We start from the raw sequence: 17337 nt of genomic DNA, 5'->3' as shown, positions 1-17337 counted from the left end.
ATTCATCTATGCCGACTTACACATTTAATCATCCATTTTTTAACATAATGCATTCTTATGTAAATTTAATACAAAATGTTACCACCGAAAATCCTTTTATAATTAGAATTAACTGTTTTCTTTTCTTTGCCTAATCTATGCCCCCACGACATTCTCTTACCTAACACAATTTGATATTAAACAAGCATTTCAATACATACATAGATTATTTTTGAGAATATCCGGTTTAAGTTTTGCGCACGAGGCAACAAAGTAGTGCTGGCATCATTCCATCTCGGCTTAATATCAAACCAGTAAACGTAACGTAGGATGACGTTCCACCCAACTTGGCATTTCCGTTTTACTTCCTTTTACTAATGAAGTTCATATCAAACGTCTCAGAAATGCATATTGAAAACATTGTATCTACAAAGTGTTTTTTTTGTAATTATTTTAGTATATCAATATTTGCTGTAGATATCCGACAGCAGTAAGTTTTTTTTAAGATAGTTCTTGTTTTATATTAAGGGACACAACACTATATCCTTTAGCATTTGGTGTTTGAAGAAACAGATGGTGTGATATTGTATAGTCCCTGTTAAAAATAGCGCCTGAGTGAAGTATATCAGCCTCTCACGGGTACTGTATTTGAATAAAGCGTGCTTGTTTTTATGAAAACAATAAAGTAAGACCTCAGCAATAACAATTTGTTCCCAATTGATTGATAAGAAGAGACAGGCTGTCGGAATAATATCAATAAGGCCGGCACCAAAAATACATTTTATGAAATTTCAGACTCTATAATTTAAGAAAATAAATTCGAAACGTGTTCACTTTTGCCACAACGGGTAGAAAAACAATGACCCCCCCCCCCCCACACGGTAGGTACATTTTCAAATGATGTGCCTAAAATGCTCCTCCTCTGCTCTCAGCAAGCCAAAAATGCTTGCCCCCATATATCGGCATGCCAAAATTTTTTTGTCAGTAATGTTATTATAAAGGTACCCTGTAAATGTGTGCCAGAGCTTGGCCTAGCCCCCCCTCCATGGCGGGACTTCAAACCTCCCTCCACCTTCTCGGCCTCCCGACACCCTCCTTCCCTTTTACCCTCTCCTCTCATAATTAGTGTTTTGAGCACGTTTGAAATGTCTGAGGGACAAACTGCCGAAATGCGCCTAATTTTTATGGGTGCATGCTCTGTACTAAAATTCTTGAAAATGCACCCTAACCTAAAATGGTGATTTGTTGGTGAATGTTTGAGATTTGTCGTCGCCGTACCTCTAGAAATCTCACGTCTTCTCAATTGTTTTGTTTTTGTATGTGTATTTTGAATAAACTTGGAGGAATGATATGAAATTGACTATACCATCAAACATAACAGTGGCGTAGATTTCTTTTTGACATTGGAGGAATGGGGTTGGACCAAATCTTGAAGTATAGTGAATCCAGCACCTTTTAGCGGCAGAATAAGTTTATAGTACAAATGCGTGCGGAAAATTGTGCTAGTTTGAAGCTAAATTGACGGAAAATGGTGCACAGTGGAATAAATGCGCACAAAGCGCGCACAAATTTGCACTTTTGGGGCTAAAATGGACAAATATGAGGTTAATTTGGTCAGAAACCCATATTCAGGTGTCAACATTGGGGAATGATTGTATGGACCACCCCCTGGTAACATATTTTTTGGATTGATCGCCGACTCCCCGAGATCTACGCCTATGTTTCTTGAAATGTCATGATAGTGGCTGTACCGACTAATTTAGTGACACCAAATTTAGAACGCCACCCAACTGATGTTTAACTCGGAGGAACCGAACCGTAACTTTACTACTTACCCCGATCAATCACCTTTGCTATTTCCCCCTGATAAATCAACTAGAATATAGATAGAATGTCAATGTCGTCTTTTACACCTATCTAGCTCGCTTCGGTCACGAACCCCGACTAACACAGTTTAATCTCCGTCACCTAAACATCTCAAAAAAAGTAACTATCCCCCCTTAAATAATGGCGATTAATCAAAAATGGGCGATTGTATTACAAATCTGTATAATGCGTTGGAAGCAGAATTTATTTCTGGACATTTGACAACTCATTTGTAGCAATTGACTAAATATTTACGTCATAGCGTACATTTAAATCAATGTATCCCAAGAATTGAAAGTTGCAGTAAATTATATTGATTTGTATTCAGTATCATGGAAGGAAATATGTGTAATGATATCTGAGTGTTCTTGTATTGTCTGTGTATTGCTGTTAGTGCAGTTTAAGCGATGTTTTACTGATTTCTTGGCTATCGTATCAAATGAGGTGTCAAAATGCGCGACGCGTTTGACAGATTTGTAATACAATAGCCCGTGCTTTAATAATGGCCATTATTTAAAGGGGGTTAGTTACTCTTTTTGAGATGTTTAGTTTTTTCCCTTCGTGTGGACATCTATTATATAAACAGTTAACAAACGAAAAGAAACCTGCTATTTGTTTTCTTTTCAATACCTTTGGCACCACGACGTTCATGTTTCTTACACGTGTTGAAAACAAGTACTACCTGCAAACCCGGGCCTGCAACAACAGCTCTGCACGCGATGTTGCATAAAAGAAATAGACCCGGATCCGTCAGGCCTATTAAAATCTATGATACTTTGTCTTTGAATCTGATGATATGCCACTTTAAAAAACCAAAACAACGAAGACATGACTGTATGGCATGGTTCGATATCGTTTGGGAACTGGGCAATAGAGGCCGTCAGCCTTTCACCATCTTGTGGGTACAAATTATACGCGTGTTCATGCGTCGGACACTACGCACAAGGCGTAGCTTGCCACGCAGCTGTTATCACGCATCGACACAGTGATTTTGCTGTTCACGCATGGAGATCGAACGACCATCGCAGCGTGTACCCACAAGATGTCGGCATATGACGTCACGCTGACGGCCTCTATATGTATGCAATCCCATCAGAGCAATGTTTCTGCAATATAGCGCACGCTCCAAATATAAAACTAAACAAAGCAAAATACGTCCAACGAGATGTAAAATATGACGTCCTAAAATCGTTTAAATAATATGCATAACATCAATTAAAATTTAACAACGAAAAAGTATCTCTAAAACAAATTTTGACAAGACCTAAAATGTGTGCATTTCTGCCATTCCTGCCAACGGTCGGAAACCACAGCTTCTTTAATTATTAAAATGTTACAATGATTTAAATATCGTCCTATCGAAAAGAAGCTATGCTCATTTCTTTATAACACCCTAGGCACCATGACATATAATGTTTCTTACAATATTGGATGACAAACATTGTATGGAAATTGATGAATACAATAACGTTATTTTTATCATTTTAGAGGTTCGTCCCTGGAGTTAAGTGTGGTTTAAAGTATCCATGTTTAAAAAAACCATAAAACATTTGCTTGAAACCAAGATAAGCTACATAATCCCCCTGGAATTCGCTGATGACGTGTGTACTGCATCTTCTACTAGAATGTGTTGGTTATTGGTTCAGTAATGATATCGTATGTGTCTGTTCTTTAAACTGTCATGAATAATAATATGTCTTCGGTTGGTGAACAAGAGCTATGTGATAATACATACACTGGTAAAAATTGGAGTTTTCTTACAGATTTGCCAGAACATAATAAAATGTTGACATTGAAGTACTTGACAATTGGATTAGCTACTTTAATGAGTATCATGACTCATGATGCGCAGGTGTAATTCTATGATGTCACTGTTTGTGATGTTCTCGATAGTTATTGCCATTATACAATTTCGCAACAGAACTTCTCGCAAAAGAATGCCTTGGTATAATAATGATGTTTATCTCGCAGACTTGAACGTTCCTGACGTAAGAGAAAATTGGACACTGACCGCGAAGCATATTATGTTGTTCAGTTGAGTGTAGTTTATGAACTTATCCACAATGCCAAGGCATCTTATTTTACTGATAAGTTATCTAGTGGCAATGTTAAAGATACTTTCAAAACCGTTCATTCTCTTCTTAAAACAACCCGTAAAAATCTCCCTGTTGGTGAATATGGTAAACCCATGGGTGACAAGTTTGCTATTTCCTTCACCTTTACCTCAAACCTTCTCATTCAATTGCATTAGCTTCCTATCCAGGACCGAATTCATTTTAAACTTCTGCTTTACATACTGCAGTTACTGTCCGTTTTCCTATACACAATACACAGTGCTCTCACCATTTACGTGTGACCTCAACAAATGATGTATGTTGGGAAATGGACACTTGCCTAGTTAACATCACTGTGTGAAAAATAACCAGCCAATATTTTATTTATTCTCCAAAACTTCTAGCAAATATATTTCTCTAACATGACCTAAAATTACAGCTAGGTTAGATGTTCAGAAATGGTCGCACTTTTGTAAAATATGAGTGAGGGCAAGGCATAGCTAGCCAACTCCCAGTGTTAATTGAATGGAGATTTGACCGAAAATATTGGTATCGGACCGCTCACTTCTGAAGGATGCCACAAAAAACGGTAAAAGCTACATTTAAATTATTCTAAATAGGTTCTAGAAAATAAAGTTTTGTAACATGTCCTAAATTTTTAGCTAATTTAGATGTTTGGAGAGGGTCGCACTTTTGTGTTTTAGGAAGGATATGTAAACGACAGATAACACCAAAAATATGAAGAAATTATTTCCAAACCGTGTTAAGTCAACAATCATTATGTTGCTCATTTTGAAGAATGCTGGTTAACAAAAAGCAGGTCTTTGTCTCATTTCGTGAACAATGGTACACATACCATTGTTTCCTTTCGTTTCCTTTATAATCGGTTACCCAACTGAAGCTGTAATACCAGCTTTATTGCGATGTCGCACATTGAAAGCAGACACTTGTACACAACCACAGAAGATCTGATTTAATCAGTTGAGCTGCTTCAATGAGTGTTATCTTGGTCTAATAGCTTTTAATGGGGTTTAAGTCCTGCAAAGGTCGAGATGAATTCTACTGTAGACATGACTGCATCATGATGTTTTAAGTGCTTTCAGGGCCGTGCCACAGATTATTTGATATTCTCTGTTCCTCGCTCAACTGGTACCTCTAACCTTCTCATTTAATTGCATTAGCTTCCTATCCAGGACCGACTTCCTTTTAAACTTCTGATTTATGATTTTAAGCGCTCACAGGGACGTACCACAAATTGTACATAATTGAGCTCCCTTACTAGTGCAACGTATTGCATAAATGAATACTCTATCGTTCTGTCGTTCTGTACCATTCAATGATCACGATTAAGACCCCTACCCTGAAGGAAATGAGGAGGGGGCCGGGTGGTCATCTTTTGTACGGTTACATTAATGACTTTCCCCACCCCGGGGATATATTGAGACCCTGCTTAGTCAGCCTAGCGCACGTAAATGAGGTTGTCTCAGTCATGAGTGAAGTCGTATCGAATCCCTCTATTGCTTGAAAGGATGATTCCGGCAATCATAATATTGTGCCTTATATGTTAAAAAAAACAATTATCAAATCACGTTGTTTTATTTGAAGCAAATCTACTATACAAAAAAAAAAGAACTGCCGGCTCTCAACACGCGATATTCAACATTTCCGCGACGAAAGTTTGTCTAGTGTAATGACGTCACGGTTACTTGTGTCGGCACGATTGACCATGAAACCGACTGCTGAAGCTGCAAAATCGTGATGTGTATTTGATTATCTATGTTCCTTGCGCAACTGGTACCTCAAACCTTCTCATTCAATTGCATTAGCTTCCTATCCAGGACCGAATTCCTTTTAAACTTCTGCTATATGTTTTTAAGTGCTCTCAGGGCCGTGCCACATTTTATTTGATATTCTCTGTTCCTCGCTCAACTGGTACCTCAAACCTTCTCATTTAGTTGCATTAGCTTCCTAAATCCAGGACCGACTTCCTTTTAAACTTCTGATTTATGATTTTAAGCGCTCACAGGGCCGTGCCACAAATTGTACATAATTGAGCTCCATTAATACAAGTGCAACGTAATGCATAAATGAATACTCTATATGTTCTGTCGTTCTGTACCATTCAATGATCACGATTAAGACCCCTACCTTCAAGGAAATGAGGAGGGGCCGGGTGGTCATCTTTTGTACGGTTACATTAATGACTTTCCCCACCCCCGGGGATATATTGAGGGCATGTTACACCGACTAATGTGACGTATATACCCACACACACACGTCACATACACAAACACACCCCAATATGTGACTTGACCTTGACCGTAATGACGTTTGAAAAAATGACTACAAAATCGAAATGTTGGCCTCAATTAGCGGATATTTGTAATGAGTGAATTTTGTTTACAACTTAGAGAACACGTTATGTAATAAAAGATCAAGCACAATTATCAATAATATTATCATCATATCTAATGTTTTCAAAAATGATGATTATATTCAACTGATCCTTTAATTCGTTTGAGGAGTGTATTTGTCAGCATTTTTCAGCCTATGATCCCACAAGAGAAGGATTGAGATCTTCTTCCGATAAGACCCTGCTTTAGTCAGCCTAGCGCACGTACATGAGGTTGTCTCAGTCATGAGTGAAGTCGTATTGAATCCCTCTATTGCTTGAAAGGATGATTCCGGCAATCATAATATTGTGCCTTATATGTTAAAAAAAAACAATTATCAAATCACGTTGTTTTATTTGAAGCAAATCTACTATACAAAAAAAAAAAAAGAACTGCCGGCTCTCAACACGCGATATTCAACATTTCCGCGCCGAAAGTTTGTCTAGTGTAATGACGTCACGGTTACTTGTGTCCAATTGTTGTCAGCCTCCGTGGTATTACTAGGACGTCATTGCACTGGACAGAAATTAATGATTACATAATGCCCGCATCAATGCAGTTCATTCCAAGTTTGGGCAACAACTTGAATTCTTTATGCAATAATGATTTATGCAACATTTATATCAACATTAACGAAAAAATAGTTATATACCGATAAGTACCGTGCATCCTCTTACGTGCAAGTTTTCATTTTCAATATCGCGCAGATTTTCCAATTTGAACACACCCTAATTAAATGTTAAAAGAACGAAAAAGATTTCCCCGAACAAAATATGAAGCCCGTTGACAGTTAACTAGTGAGCATTGTGTTGAATGATCTTTCTTTCAAACTTGGAATGAATTGAATTGACGCGTTAGTTAATCGTTCATTTCTTCGCAATCAGTCAACCGATTCTAGTCAAATTAGCGTATAAGATGCAGAATAAAATTCAATATATTTGGATTCTGATATCTATTTCTCTACTTACGTCCAAATTCATTCGCCCAGTAATTTTTATGGGACAACCTGTACCATTAGTACATACACATGTGTTGTGGCCAAAAAGGTAACAATCTTTTTTACCCATACCCACCTGGCATCTAGAACTTAATACAGACAAAAACCTGCTGCACTGACAGAAATTCGTCCCAATATCCAATCAACAATGTCTCCCGTGTTAGCTTTGAAAGCATGGTGCCTGTTAGCTACCCAGTATCAATGAGAGAACATTTCTAAACTAAACCACGTAACATGGAGGTGTGTTGGAGTGATCGCCACTTGAGACATCGGCGAGCAACCGACAAGTAGTAAAGTGCATCATTTTGATAAGTTGTATACAACTGTATTTATGTATACGCACAAGGAAAAATCGACACTTGACAGGATACATTTTCATTTTAGCCCGGAGGGGGTCACTCCCATTGTGGCCTGTACACCATCCGCGATGATCAACATTTGAAAAGCACCCTAAACAAGGATTTAACCCTTGGCTAAAACGATACCCTAAACAGGTAACACGCTCCTGTTTTCACACGCTAAACAGGGATTTTACTCCTTGCATCAAATTTCATACCCTATCCGCTGAGTGCACCAAATCCGCGTAACTTTGGAGTAAGCTACTAGTTTAGTAAGTTGGCGAGTATCTCGCATTTTGAGACTTCCAAATCGGCGTAAGTTACTAGACTAGTAAGTTCTATTGTTATGTACTCGGCAACTTACTCTTCATCTTTTGCGGAGTAAGTTGGCGAGTATCTCAGAATTTCGTGACTTCCAAATGTGCGTAAGTTACTAAACTAGTAAAGGTACGCCGCAGCTATTGTTATTTACTCGGCAACGTACTCTTCATCGTTGGAGGAGTAAGTTGGCGAGTAAGCAAATCAATTCATAGATAGAGGAGAAAACCATTGATATTGATGAGATTTTGAAAGTAAATAATAAGATATTTTGCATTAGAGTGTATTCTGCGTGTGGAGCGTCTCGTATGCGACACCGAAACTTTTTGTGTAGGCCTACGGACGGAACGTTTATTCTGGAAGGGAGAACTTAGTGACAAGACAATATAGAAGGGGGTGATAATCGATAATTAGTATAACCGCTCTTCAATCAATCAATCAATCAATCAATCAATCAATCAATCAATCAATCAATCAATCAATCAATCAATCAATCAATCAACCAACCAATCAATCAATCAATCAATCATTATTCATTCCCTGTGACGTGTCACATAATATAGTGATTAGCGAATGCATGTTGGATTCCATTTGTATCTTCAGTAGATAGCATAATTATAGTAGGCCTACCGTTTAAATTTCACAATAGAGTCAAAGTCCCATTACTTAATGCGTTTATTTTATGCGTTATAAATTTATGACGTTCACAAACACTTGTTAGGGGCGCTTGATGCAAACAATTTCATTGCGAAAATTTTTCGGGGCCCCCCTTTTTGACATGAAAATTATGGGTCAACCTCATAGAAAAGCATATAAACTCAATTTTCCCAGGAAAATTTGTGGTCATTTTTTTTCAGCCCCCCCCCCGGGTCAAAATATTTAAGGGCCCCCTTTTTGCATCAGGCTCCCCTAATAAGTGTTTGTGAACGGTCCCCAATTGTACTCTATTATACTACACTGAGTAATAATTCGAATCTATTCAAATATTTTCGTATCTGGGGAAACATGTTTTCAAAACTCAAGTTATCTTCTATCTCTAATATAGGCCTACATAAAAATTATCTTATTTCAGGTTGGTTTGCTACCCCTCCCCCCAAGAAAATTCCAACCCCCTAAAACCAACCTCACAAAGAAAATGTTAAGACCCTAAAACCAACCCCCTAAAAATTTCACCCCCTTACCCCCAGTGTAAAATTGAAAATGGCCCTGTAAACACACAATTTTACCCTTATTGGGGCAAAATAAATAAATTTTGGCATAGAAAACTAAAAAATATCACCTTAATTTTGGGCTAAAATGGTGTAGGCTTACAATTGAAATGAGCAATTATCACATTAACACATACCCACCATTTCTTTTTTTCTATCCCCCTCCTACAACTGACCCTGATACGCGACTGAACACGTAAACTACTTTGACCCCGAAAGGATTTGTACAAAAACTACACTGCTGAGTCCCCCACCCCCGGCGTGTTACCCCTTCTGTCATGGTGTGACAAAATAGATATCATAATCATAAACCTATTATAGGCCTACTACTACAAAGCACGCTAAATACACTGATATGGTATTTTGTTTGTACCGGGGTATTTAGTGACATAACACTGCCTATTGTTGAAATTAAATAACAATTGACCGCGTGGTTAAAAACGTGATATTAAAGGTGCTGATTGTGATTTACTGCTCCATTAATGAAGATACTAAAGAAGTAGTTACTCGCCAGATACGCTTCAGCGCAAGTCCCAAAAATACTAGTTTAGTAAGATACGCGGCAGTTACAGAGTAGTTACTAAAGAAGTAAGCTACTAAACTAGTAAGTTACGCGGATTTGGTGCACTCAGCGGATTTCATTTCCGCGTAATAGCAATATTGCAATTTTGCTACGCTTTTTTCCAACATCTCGCAAACGGCTCCTTAAACAACTTGGGGAAAATTACCCTCGATTAGAAAAAAGCGAGGGCAATAAATCTTGCTCCACTGGTTTCAGTTTCTGAAATTGGATATCATAATTTAATCTCATATTCCTGGCCAGTACTCGACACCTGCTGATGTTTGTCCTCTTGCGTGTCAACACATTCCCGATGTTCTGGAGGCAAGGTTAACCTGGCTCGCTGAGTCAAATCACTGAGAAAATTGAATTCCATAACATAATATAGTTCCAAGTATATTATATTATTTAGAGGATTTCTTTATTAAATTTTATGTGTGAAATATTCAGTGAGTAGGCCTATCTTTATTTGTAAATTGTAAATTTGTAAATATTAATGCAACATCATGAAATGTTTCAGATCTGATATACAAAATTATTTACTAATCACACTATTCATATTCATCCGCGTCACATGTGGTTGAGAAGTTTCACTTGACATATACAATTTCGTGGAAGCTGACCTGCTAAAGCACATCCACAGAGCCACAACAAACGATGGATCACATTAGGGAACAACCCAAAATTTGGATGAAGTCCTATAAACGAAAGTCCCGTTTCGTTTTAGGCCCCGGGTAGAAAGCTAACCCCAGGAGCTAACCAACTCCCCCTCCGCCCCTGCTGACATAACTGTCAAATATCGAAAATTCTAACCCATACAGAATATAGGGCTGTCTTTATGGTGGATGTGGTTGTTTAAGGGGGGGGGGGGTCGGCGATGCAATGCTTGGACATTGATCATGTTAATTATTACGGTATACTAAAACTGTAGCCTACAACTGCTTTGAAAATGAAGTTATACTAGAGGCAAATGGTGGTCATAGACCACAAACCTAGCTGGGGCATGTTAGTATTTTGGAGGTATCTGACCCCTGAAAGATGTTCCAAAAATGTTCCCCTGGTCATGAGGTTTGTTGTCACGAGTTTGAGTCTTGTACTCCTTACAAATGTCCAGAAAATATAATTCTAAGATTTGACCCCAGATAACCTTTGACCTGATCCCTGCACAGTGTTCCAAAGTGTTCCCCTGGTCAGTAAGTTTGTTGTCACATAGTTTGAGCCCCGTACCCCTTACAGATGTCAAGAAAATGCATTTCAAAAATAAATTTGACCTCTGCATGACCTTTGACCTGACCATTGCAAAATGTTCCCCATGGTCATGAGATTTGTTGTCACTGAGTTTGAGCCCCGTACCCTTACAGATATCCAGAAAATGAAATTATAAGATTTGACCCCAGTTAACCTTTGACCTGACCCCTGCAAAGTGTTTCAAATGTTCCTTTGATCATTAAGTTTGTTGTCACCAAGTTTGAGCCCGTACCCCCTTAAAGTTTTTCAAGGAAAGCATTTCTAAAATTTGACCTCTGTATGACCTTTGACCTGACCCCTGAATTTGAATAACTTATCCTTCCCTTTTAAGCAATTTATGAACAATTTTAAATTTTTACACTTTCGCTGGGATCCATGAATGGGTCTTTAATGACCTTTGACCCCAATTCCGTGTGCAAGTTATGGACACTGGGTAAAGCCGATGCACATGTGTAAGTGACGTCATTGTGCTATGTAATATGTGGCAGAAGGAGCATTTCGAAGGTATTTGGTTATATACCGGAAATGCCCCTTAATGACCTTTTGACCCCAATTCTGTTTGCACCTTATGGGCACTGGATATAGCTGATACATATGTGCAAGATACGTAATTGTAGGGTGTAACCTGGAGGAGAAGCATTTTGAAATTTCCTAGTTTTTGTTGCCAGAAGAAGAAAGCAGAATCGGATAGCATTAGAATACCCCAGCTAGGTAAGGGGTGGTGCAATAATTGTGTGTACCCCCGGGGGCTGAATTATAGGGGGGGCAAAGATATTTTGGCAGGCCAAAAGGGGGGGGCAAGCATTTTTTGGCAGGTCGAAAGGGGGGTCAAGCGATTTTTGGCAGGTCGAAAGGGGGGGCAAGCAATTTTTGGCACAGATATTTTGGGCACCGTTTCTATATTACGCCCTAAAAGGCGTAGGAAAACGTTACGAACACGTTCAAATATGCAAAATTTCCTGTCGCTGCGCTCGCATTAGATGTTAAGACAATTTAAGGTTTTAAATTCGGGTTCCCAAAATCTTGCATGTGTAAGGGGGGGCAAAGATTTTTGGCACATCAAAAGGGGGGCAAAGGTTTTTTTATTTTTTAGGTAAAAACCTAAGTGTACAGAGCAATGTTGAAATAATTACAGTACAATACATACAGCAGAATATGAAATGGAGCTGCATTAATTAAAACATTTTTTATATCCAAACCACAAAATGTAAAAAGATGCACACATTATGATGGTTGGACTTACAGCACTCATTTTAAATTGTTGAATTGACATATTTATGAATATCGACACGTATTGATCTAATCTAAATTTAAGTCATCCACCCAATATTATTAGAATTACAAAATTAATACAATGAATTCGATATAATTTTCTTACCTTGTTTGTTGCTCATTCAAGATGACAAAACACAGAAAATACAAATAAGTTTACATCAACTAAATATGTAAACAGTTATAATAGCAAATGCTCAAAGATCGTTAACCCCTTACTCAAAACATTTCAGATTTGGGATTACATCTATACTGATACTTGATCAGAATACAGCAGAACTAAAACTGGTTAAGTAATGTCCTTGTGCAGATGGTATGGTACTGAAACGAGAGTGTTGGTGTAGTTGAAAATGGATGTGACCCCAATAATCTCACTCTCTTATATGGTTCAAAATCTGGTTTCTATTTCAAAACCAATTTCACTGTTGACCCCGTTCTTATCACAAGAGTTTATAAAATGTGGTGTTTTTCTTTCAATCATAAAAAGGATAATTGACCAGACAATTCTTGGGGACCATAAATTTGGTCAGAAATGTTCCTTTTTATTTATTGTCTTCGCTCAGAGCAGTAGTGACCCACTATTAAGGCATAATGGGTCGATGAACTGGTATGCCCCTAAGAGTGTACTATATCTGGTATAATTTATTATAATAATGGTTGTAAACTGACATATTTTCTGTACAGAGATGTAAAATAGGGCACTCTGGTAGCTTTGCTTTCACCTGCCATTATTTTAACTATTGCTTACTATACACTCTAAATTACAGGGATTTGAATTCAAATCCAAAAGACTTACTTACAAAACTTTCAAAGACTGTCGTTAGGACCAATCAATATAGGATTCAAATAAGTCTTTACAAAGTTTTATCAATTTCATTCGCAAAAAAAATTAAAAAATTAAACTTTCAGATTAAAAGTTTAAATTTACAAAGAGCAAATGTTAATACTTCAAAGACTTATTTTCAAGTTTAAAAGATTTAATTTTTAAATCCAAGGCGGACTGTAATCAGTGACAAAACCTTTGGATTAAAAAATAAGACTATATCCTTAGACTTAAAATGTCAAATCCTTGAAATATTAAAAATGCAAGTGACAGCAAGTCCATTGGATTTAATATTCAAGTCCTTTAAGATTTACTTTTAAGCATATCTGGATTTATTTCAAAATAATATAAATCTTTATGGGGATTTAAATATCGATATTAATTACAAGTCTGTGTGAATTCTTATCAAGTAATACGTCTATTCACAGAAGTAATACCAAGTCAGGACTACTTCTTTCATAAAGTTCAAGCAATAGTCTGCAGTGCCATGATAATTCCAGTGTCACTGCAGTGGCCGAGTGTGATCCTTCATGGAAATAAGCTTACCCATTTATAAATTATATATGTGTATAGGTAAGCTTATACAGCAGAAGCACAGACTACTACCTTGGCGATTGAAGATAATGTTCACATTGGCCCTTCGTGCACAACAATGTAAGCTTTTACATGGAAGATATAGTCACTGACATTGGCAATTACAGCATTTGGGATGCCATTCTGCAAAACAAATTCGTCCATATCACTTCATTCATTCGCTCGCCACCACACAAAATCGCAAAAGAAAGATGGCGGCTGAGCAGTCCAGGAAAACGTTTCGATTTGATCACGTGCATGCACCATCGCCGCGTTGTGATTGGTTTAATGTTTAAGTCTTTCGAAAGATTTAAAAATAGATTTTCATTTCCCAATCCCAAAAGTAAAATTTAAATCCAACCCCGCGTAAAATAAATCTTAAAGACTTAAAAAATTTACATGTCTCAACTAATATTTCAAGTCTTTCTAATTTAGAGTGTACACCAATCACTGTCACTATTATTCAAGTTTTTGCAATAACCTTTCAATTCCCACTGAGCCCTTCCAAAATCATATTAGCCATCAATCCTCTCATACACACATTCCCTGGGCTTGGATGACGAACAGATGTTAATTGCATTTTGAGAACAGGGTATGAGTTTTTGTACCCATTATTGTCAAAGGTTATTCAATGAATATACAAATATATTGGGGTTCAAGAACTGTGCCCTGGTAGATGAGCAAAAGAACATGTGCAATTTCACTTTGTTGTAGTTCGCAACACAAACTTAAATAAGGGCAAAACAGACACATCATTTATCAGTATGCCCTATCTATCTACCTATTGTGCAGAGCTACTACGGTATGGGTTCCTCGTACTAACTTTGTTGCCAGCGGAAGAAAACGGGAAGATTACAGTGGTTTGTTGCCAGCGGAAGAACCAAACGATTACAATACCTAGCTGGGGGGTGTAAACCCCCCAGCTAGGTAATAAATTGCAGGTTGCGAATTACGAGTAGGCCTACGTCCTGCACTCTATTGATTTGAAATCATCAGAAGCGACCACTGTGTTAAATGTCAAACTCGTACTTCCAGAAAATACTAAATTTTAAAATTATATAATAAATCCTTAAAAAAGATCAACTTTGTCCGATGTTGTAACAACTTTTTTTTTACAAATGCCCGGGTACAAACGTAATCGGACTTTTTACCCCCTCCCCGGCCCCCCACCCCCCTCCCTATTAAACGAAAGGACTTTCGTTTATAGGACTTCATCGAACTTTTGGGTTGTTCCCTTACAAGGTGGATCAATTTTGCTTTGCTTTAGTGCAAAGGTCACCTTGTCTAGGGTAGTCGCAAGCATGCATAGCTAGTCTGCAGCAACACGTGGTGGCTGATGAGGCCCTGGATTCTTGGCTTGCTCGTGATATTTTCGAATGGTGGTAAATTTTTGTATTCCGTTATTTCACAAAAAACTTGACAATATAGAAACATTTAGTTAAAATCAAGATTTTCGAATGTTTTGCAAACGAGTTTGGGTATACATGTTAGAAATTAATAATACAGGTGCTGAAAATAATAATGTTAGTAAAATGTGAAAATTTGAAGTTAAAACAAAATTACAAGCGAGGCAGGGAAGTTTTAATTTGCCAAGTCCTGGAAGTATTGAAACCCCAGAACATGTGACTGCGGAGGCTTGGTCCCTTGTGATATTTTTGAATGGTGGAAAATATTCGTATCTCGCTATTTCATGAAAATTTAGTTTTATTAAGTTTATTACAAATATCAAAAACTAAGAATGTTTGCAAATGAGTTTGGGTATGTTTGGAGCAGAATACAATGTTACTCTGTCGTAAATAGCACACTTTTCAGTACAATATGAAAATTAAAAGTTAAAAATATATGCATATAGGAGAGGAGAGAGAGAGCTAGAAGTGTGTTTGCTCTGTTAAGAGCCCTGCATTCAAGCTAGTTGTTTTGTAGTTTATTGGTGTCCGATATTTTTAATGGGAAGTCAACTTTCGTAGGCAAAACTTATGCACACTTGATAATATAAAATACCAAGTAGGCCTATAATAATCATGAACTTTAAATGTTGGTAATGAGTTATAGTTATGTTTTTTTTTTTTTTCAGAACAATTATGACACCAATTTTTGGAAATAGTATTTTAGTTAAATGTCAAATGTAAAAATTAAGATTCGTGATTATTTTCGTAGAGGCCGATGGACAACGGTAGACCTATTAACATCAATTCAAATGGCCTAGTTCATTAACCTATATCTGTTTTAATACAATCTTAAATAGACACGGGATTCATTTTAATGCCCAAATCCCAGCTGCTCAAAAGATTTTGTTTGAAGAAAATTTAGTTGATACCTCTTGATGTGGACTTCAAAAACTTGACATATGGATGAATATACCTTTGTCAATGTCAATTTGGCAAGCATGGCTTCAATGTCCCGCAAAAAAAAACCCAAAGCAACTTCTTGAAATCGAGGAACTTCTTTTCCCCACCTGTAGATATATGAAGGTACTGAAGATGATCAGGAAGTGAAACTTTTCTGTACAGGCGGCCTAGAGATCAAATCACTTTATTATCAAAATACATATAAAACCATTGAACAATAAAGGAATACAATAAGCCCAGGACAGATCGTATAAAAGATCATGCAGGGCGGACAAATACAGTATAACAACATATAAGCACTAGAAATGGCAATATTAAAAGACATAAAAAGATATAAGATTTCATTATTTATCACATTATGCACTGAGCAAATTGCACTGGTCCCAAGACCTTTCGTCTTTGGCATGGTAAATTACAAAAGAGGCAATGATGGACAATTTGGAAACCTTGTCGCGGAATTCCTTGAAACAAATCGGGGAGTGAACTAAAGAAGTGAATGATTTAAGCCTGTCAGCATTTTCTTGCGAAATGAAACCTCTAGAGCCAACTTCAACAGGAATGTAAGTAACATCAAAATCATTTTCCTGAATATCAGAAATAAGAGACGCATACTTATTGAGTTTCAACTGATGGGCCCTGTCAATACCATGCTCAAAGGGAACGGTCAGTTCCACAATCAATAGTTTCCTGAGATTTTTCCAAAGAATTACCAGATCAGGTTTGAGGTTGGTTGGAGAACATTCAGTAGGAATGGTAGTGACACCGGCAAAGCCAGCTTCACCTGGAATGTCATGAAAAATGGTTGCATCCGAATCTTTGAGGCCAGCTCAAAGTGCGACAGATATAAAATATTTCAGAACACTATTATGACGGTAAGTATAACGACCTTGGTCCAGAAAGACTTTACAGTTATTTAGAACATGATTGAGAGTCTCTTTGTTGCAGCAATGTAAACATTTGTTGGAAACAGATTTACCCCACCTAGCAAGGTTGACCCTTGTGTTCAGAGAGTCGCCAAGGGCGTTAACCAAAAATTTGCTATATATTTGAACTTTAATATGGCATCTTTGAACTTCAAACCCCATTATAAAAATAGTGGTTGAAACTAGAATACTTTGGTTGAAAGTAGTCCAAGCGCTGAATTGCCGGAGGGCATATAGTATGGTGACCCAAGTCCACTTGGTTATGATGACAGGTGGACCACTATGCCCATGGCAATTGCCATGGCAACTAGCTGTCACAGCTGAAAATAGCTGGAAAAAGCATGCATTGAAAACTTTTAAGGACAGGTACATATAATGATTTTTCATGTTTTTGACCCCCCTAAACACGATACGCGCGTATCGTGCCTACCCACGAAA

Source organism: Amphiura filiformis, chromosome 10 (genome assembly GCF_039555335.1).
Source record: "Amphiura filiformis chromosome 10, Afil_fr2py, whole genome shotgun sequence".
Taxonomy (NCBI): Eukaryota; Metazoa; Echinodermata; class Ophiuroidea; order Amphilepidida; family Amphiuridae; genus Amphiura; species Amphiura filiformis.
The sequence above is the reverse complement of the archived record's forward strand: the minus strand, read 5'-3'. Positions refer to the sequence as shown.